The sequence below is a fragment of the Terrapene carolina genome, unplaced genomic scaffold (assembly GCF_002925995.2).
Source record: "Terrapene carolina triunguis isolate 2854851 unplaced genomic scaffold, T_m_triunguis-2.0 Scaffold58, whole genome shotgun sequence".
NCBI lineage: Eukaryota > Metazoa > Chordata > Testudines > Emydidae > Terrapene > Terrapene triunguis.
Window position 1 is genome coordinate 5,268,988 of NW_020664409.1, and position 6,908 is coordinate 5,275,895.

The window sequence follows — 6,908 nt, forward strand, 5'->3', positions numbered from 1 at the left end:
TGGGGGTCGGCTTATAAATGGGTCTACACCAAAATTTGATGATTTAATACTCTATGGCAGGGATCGGCAACCTTTGGCACGTGGCTCGCCAGTGTAAGCAGCCTGGTGGGCCGGGCCGGTTTGTTTACTTGCCACGTCCGTAGGTTCGGCCGATCCCACTGGGAGCCGCGATCAGCCGAACCTGCGGACTCAGCAGGTAAACAAACCGGCCCGGCCCACCAGGGTGCTTACACTGGCGAGCCGCGTGCCAAAGGTTGCCGATCCCTGCCATAGAGTTTTAAATCATCAAATTTTGGTGTAGACCCATTTATAAGCCGACCCCCACTCTTTGATGCATCACTTTTTTACCAAAAATATTCAGCTTATGAATGAGTATATATGGTACTTCTTGAATTGTGGGTACCAGAACTGGATGCAGTATGCAAGTGATGGTTACACCAGTGCCAAATGTAAAGATACAATAACCTCTCTTACTCAAATTCCCCTGTTTATGCCTCCCAGGGTCCCATTAGCTATTTTGGCCACAGAGTCACACTGGGAGCTCATGTTCAGCTGATTATCCATCATGGCCCCCAAATCTTTTTCAGAGTCACTACTTCCAGGATAGAGGTGTTGTCCCGCCCCCCATCCTGCAAGTGTAGCCTACATTCTTTGTTCCTAGATGTATACATTTATATGTAGCCATATTAAAACACATATTGCTTGTGCCCAGTTTACCAAGCAGATTTCTCTGTATCAGTGACCTGTCCTCTTTGTTATTTACCATTGCCCTAATTTTGGGGTCATCTGCAAACTTTCAGTGGTGATTTTATGGTTTCTTTGAGGTCATTGATAAAGATGTTACATAGTATATGGCCAAAACCTGATGCTTGTGGGACTGTACTGGAAACAGACATGTTAAATGGGGAGTCATCATTAACCATTACATTTTGAGATCTATCAGTTATCCAGTTTTAATCCATTCAATGTACCATATAAATTCTGTATCATTCTAGTTTTTATAACCAAGATGAAAGTAACTGAGGAACCACCATTCTAATATCAAATGACAAAGATCCTTCATTCAGGACCCATAGAAGCAAAGAAGTGGACAGACTACTTTGGATGGTGTGGATGCATTAATTTTAAGAAGTTCTATTTGCTCCACATGTCAAACACTAAATAGCCCGTGCTCCCTTCCAACATGCTTTTCTTGTCAAGGGGGGAAAAGGTGGAATGAGAAGTTTTCACAATGGGTAATGGAAACTCTGTGTTTGTAGTAGACAGTTACATTTGTTGTCCTGAACTGGAGAAACTGAGAAACACAAGAACCTGCACAATGGGTGAAAATGTCTTTCAGCTTACCACGCCATACAGGATACCTTAGGCATGGGTACCAGCCAGGCAATGGTTCCCAGTACAGTTCACAAGAATGAACGCTTAGCTGTTTTTTATCGCATAACATATAGCCTCCCCTTGAGGAATCAAATGGGCAAATAGAAACACCAGTGCCTCCTGTGAAATACTGTCACATTGGTGTGGTACTGGCAGGAGGAAGGATCTCAGAAAAGCCCATAGGTTTACAACAGAACTAAGGGCTTTGTTAATAACCTAAAGAAGTGACTCAGATAGGCAGCACTACTTCAGGATGTAATGATGCCTATATTGACTCTTTCAGCACCCTCTGGATAATGTCTTCTAGTTAAAAAAACAAGCAGAATGGAGGAGAACCATATCTTGCTACATGGGATACGTCTTCACTACCCGCCGTATCGGCGGGTAGCAATCGATTTATCCGGGATCGATATATCGTGTCTCGTTAAGACGCGATATATCGATCCCCGAACGCGCTCACCGTCAACTCTGGAACTCCACCAGAGCGAGCGGCGGTAGCACAGTCGACAGGGGAGCCGCGGCCGTCGATCCCACGCCTTGTGAACCCCAGGTAATTCGATCCAAGATACTTTGACTTCAGCTACGCTATTCGTGTAGCTGAAGTTGAGTATCTTGGATCGAATCCCCCTCCTCCCCCCCAGTGTAGACCAGCCCAGGAGCAATTGATAGCAAAAACCCAAAACATTATGTAGTGTCAAAATTATAATCATGCAATTAAAGATTGCATTGTAGTTAGTTATACCCAGAGGCAGAGCTAAATTTTCATGGGCAATGTACATTTTTCCTTACTCTTGAGGTCTACACTCAACCTTTGCAACCTTCTTTTAATTTAAAGGTTTCCTCTTTTTTTAAATTTATCTAAAAGAAAATCTATTCAGGCTGAAAGTACATAGTAGCTCTTTGTGTATGGAAAAATAGAAGAAGAGGTACTCCATCCTTGGCTCATTGTCTGTCTAAAACAGGGCCTTTGGGAAAAAATCACATTTGTTTCTGATAAATTGACTCCACTTACCTGCCAAAGAGTTGCCTTGAAATATTTAACTTGGATACTGGTATAACTCCTGCATGTAGAGAATAGTTCAGATTAAATGCCTCCAAACACTGAGGTCGCAACATCAGGACTCCAAGGCCAGGTCTACTTTACCATTAAGTCAATCTAACTAAAAGATATACACACACACACACACACACACACACACACCCTGAGCGACACAAGTTACAGTGACCTAAGTGCTGTCCACACTGGCGCAATGTCAGCGGGAGGGCATCTCCTGCCAACATAGCTTCTGCCTCTCACAGAGGGGGAGTAATTATACCAATGAGAGAGTGCTCTCCCATCCGCATAGAGCGTCTTCACCAGACGCGCTACAGCGGCACAGCCGCATCGGTGTAGCGCTTCTAGTGTAGATCTGTCACTATCTAGACATACCTCTTGTATATGTTCCTTACAGATTTGTTACCCACACACTCTAGGGCACCCACCTTTACACAGTTCCTAGGGGTCAGGGTTCTGTGGGTTTGCAGGGCCTTTTACCAGTGAAAGAGCCTTATACAATAATATCCTTAACCTCTATTTATTAACAGTTACCAAAACAGAATGCACATGCTAAGCATAAAATCCTTACCACTCCCAATAAGGCAGACAAACTTTTCCCTGCTGGCCAGTCAGGATCAGGTCATCCGGGGACTCCAGCTTCTGCACGATAGAGTTGGCAGAGTGTTGAGATCTGGCAGCTCTGATCTTGGGGCTGTGTCCTGGAGTTAAGTTCCAGAGAACTTCCTTTTGGACCCCAGTTTACATAGTTAAGCTTAAGTCCTGCTTAGCTATACTTTAACCAACCATTTTAAACTAAGGTACTACAAAACAGCATTTTTTTTTTTTTCAATCCTAGCCCATTTCAAAACAATTCTTTAACCAATCATATCCCACCATCTTAGTTGATTTAAATCTTGCAATATTAGTTATGCAACAGACAGAAACAATTAAAGAATCCGACAGAGACCATAGAGATAAACAATAGAGAAGGGGGGACCATAAAGGCAAAACAATAAAGAAGTATAGATTTCACAATCACAACGGTTGATAAGTGATTCCTTGCCAGACAGAATGCTAGCAAACAAATTTTTTTTAAAACATCTTAAGATCTGTTTTTTTATCTGGTGGTTGTGGGTATTGTTAGGACAGGATTGCCTTCTGAACGGCCCAATATTACATTGTTTTAATGTAATTTAGAAGGAATGTGAGCATGTGACTTTCTGCTGTTGGGCTCATGGCTGCTGCTCTCCTAATGTGGCTGCAGAAAAAGGCCTCAGCCCTTACAGACTGAACTAAAATACAAACGTCTCCAGACTTTGGGGGATTTGCATGCAGGATCAAAATCTTGAGTTTTGCAGCTTTGGCCTACCTGTACTTTGAATGTTGTTTCATCTTGAACATTATAACACTTAAATCCATGTTTGTATGTTTTTACAAAACATTACCTATGGATGATAGCTTACAATAATTTTTGCCCCTTCTTTAGACTACAAGTGTAATCAAAATGTCAGAATACATTAAGTCCTCCTTAAACAACAGGCATTTATTAGTGAGGAGAGCAATACAAAGGAAGCAAGCTCATTTTGTTTAAACTTTGTTGCCAAAAACTACATTGTCTCCTCAACATAGCACAAACACTTTAGTGCAGGGGTGGGCAATAATTTTTGCAGGGGGGCCACTCCATGAATTTTGGTAAGTCATCACAGGCTGCACATTTCTACTCTATTAATGGAGGAGGTGCAGGGTCTGGGAGGGAGTTTGGATGCAGGAGGCGGTTCTGAGCGGGGCAGGGGATTGGGGTGTAGGAGTGACTCAGGGGTGTGGGCTCTGGGAGGGAGTTTAGTGCAGGAGGGGGCTCAGGGCAGGGGATTGGGGTGCAGGAGAGGGTGCGGGGTCTGGGAGGGAGTTTGGGTGCAGGAGGGGGCTCTGACCTGGGGCAGGGGGTTGGGGTGCAGGAGGGATGCGGGGTGCAGGCTCTGGCCAGTGGAGGCGCTTACCACAGGCGGTTCCCAGCCGGCAGTGCAACAAGGCTCAGGCAGGCTGCGTGCTGTGGCCCCACGCTGCTCCCGGAAGCGGCTGTGGCTGGCGGCTACTGGCACGTCTCTGTGTGCCCCTTGTGGGGAGGGAGCTGTGAGGATAGTGCTGGGGGCAGGGGCAGTGCGCAGAGCCGCCTCCATCCCACCCCCCTGCTGCCACCAGGGGCGCACAGAGACATGCCAGCAGCAGCCAGCCGCTTCCAGGAGCAGTGTGGAGCCACAGCAGGCGGGCAGCCTGCCTGAGCACCCTGCTGTGCCACGGGACTTTTAGCGGCCCGGAGATCGCAAGGGGGCAGCCAAAGAGCCTGGCGGGCAGGACAGAAATGTTAGATGGGCCGAATCCAGTCCTTGGGCCGTATTTTTCCCACCCCTGCTTTAGTGGCTGAACAGCATAATCACGAGTAGAAATTATACAGACGATAAGAGTTTTACAGGTCACTCAGGTTAAAAGGATCTTGGCAATTTACAGGTTTTGGGCCCAAGGTTTGGATCCAGATCCAAACTTTCTGAAACTGTCATAGAAATGGGGAATAACTATGAAGTTTGAGTCCAGATTCTTAAAGTTTGGGGAGTGTTTGGTTTTATGTTTTTGGCTTAAGTCCTTCTCTGCTTTTCACCAAACTGTATGACAATATTTTCTTTGGATATTTTTTATGTGTGGGCTTTTTCCCTGTGTCTCATGCAGTATAAAGCAACTAATTTAGAGTGTGAAGACAGACTTCCTGAAGAGGACATAGTAACACTAAATAAATCCTAGACATACTGAAGGGCTTTTGTCTTTTAGGACTGCTATAGCTTATTCTCCAAGTGGAGTGGTGCCTACAATTTATTGCAGCCATTTCTTTGTGACCCAGTTTGGAAAAACAAATTGTGAGCTATGGAGACCTGCCTCCAGTGTTAGTGCTGCTTGGAAACGAACTAAAAGGGATTTGGTTCACCTCTTTTTTAACATGCAGCTACTGGATTGCTGAGTCAGGCAACAGGGTGATATTTCAACAATCCCATTTAAGAGATTTGTTTTTGCAGCTAATAAGTAGAATTTATTGTAGCACCATTGTACACTGCAGAAAAGATTTCATGTGTAAGACAACACAATTTGTCTGTATCTGAACATTTTACCAGTAGATAAAAAAGACAATTAAGAATAGGTAATTCCACTGGCATTTGGTACCCTAGCTTGACATTGTCTTTGAGACTGGGAAATGTCATACTTAACAATAAAAAAGGATACATGAGAAAATATTAGGTACTAATTAAAGATGCATCTCAAAGTTGCTTCACGCAAGATAATTTTTGCTGATTCTTCTGTAATTTATTTAACATTTTATGCAGCTGCAGGTCTCAGATCCTGCAATAAACATCCCTCTTGAAATCATTTATGAAACATTAAGTCACAATAACAAATTGCTTTTAGTTAAGATCTTTTCTTGATGAATTAGTTTTGCTGTAACTTTTTTGCGTTTGCTTTTATTGTTTTATTTGCAACAGAGCAGATTTTGTAGCAAACATAAGTGTCTTTTTCCTCCCAATAAAACACCATAATCACTGGTGTTTGCCTTCTTCAATTTGGAAATGGATGAGCAATTTAGCTTCTCTCTCTCTGCTGATGGAATGCCCAGAGCTGTTAAGTCTCCTGGATCAGCTGGGATTCTATTTGTGGGTAGCCCCTCCTGATCACTTGCTTCTACCTTCCCACTTCCACTGGGAGAGCAGGGGAGCTGTGTGAGGTGGAGGTGCCAGAGTTGTCAAATCTCATATTTGGTGTTTCTCTTAAAACGCAAGTTACTAGGGTCATTTAATTATGTGAGAACCTCAATATTCATTTTTTTTAAAGTTTCTAGTTCTCAAGGTTCTGAGGGAAAACTTGACCTAAGGCTCAAAAAACAGAAGGCAAATAAAAAAAAGAACCCAACATTTTATAACTTTGGCTTAAAATCATGAGATTTTTTTAAATCTCATTATTTTGGGAGCCTAACATAATTTTTGAATGCTTGGGGTTGCCAATACTGAGGTGTTCTCAGCTGCATCTCTATGGTTAGAGTCCTGGAGGACTTCTCTAGTACTCTAAACTATAGAGACAGTCTTCTGCCATAGCCTCTGCCTACCCTACAACAACCACAGAGATATGGCTAGAACACTGGGATAGTGTGATGGATATGGTAGGCTGTTACTAATCATATCTGTATGGCCATGGTGAGTTGGGGGCCATGGTGAGTTGGGGACCAGTGGAGGGGATGCAGTATTCAATAGTCAGGGAGCATGTTGGAGGTGGTGCAGGAAGAAACTTGAGGGAAGGAGAAGGGAACTGCTTCATAGTCACTTTTCTAAGATGAACAGTCCTAGTCTTTTAAATCTCTCCTTATATGAAAGCTGTTCCACACCCCTAATATTTTTTTTTGCCCTTCTCTGTACTTTTTCTAATTCTATTTTTTTTTTTTTTTTTTTTTTTTTTTTTTTTTTTT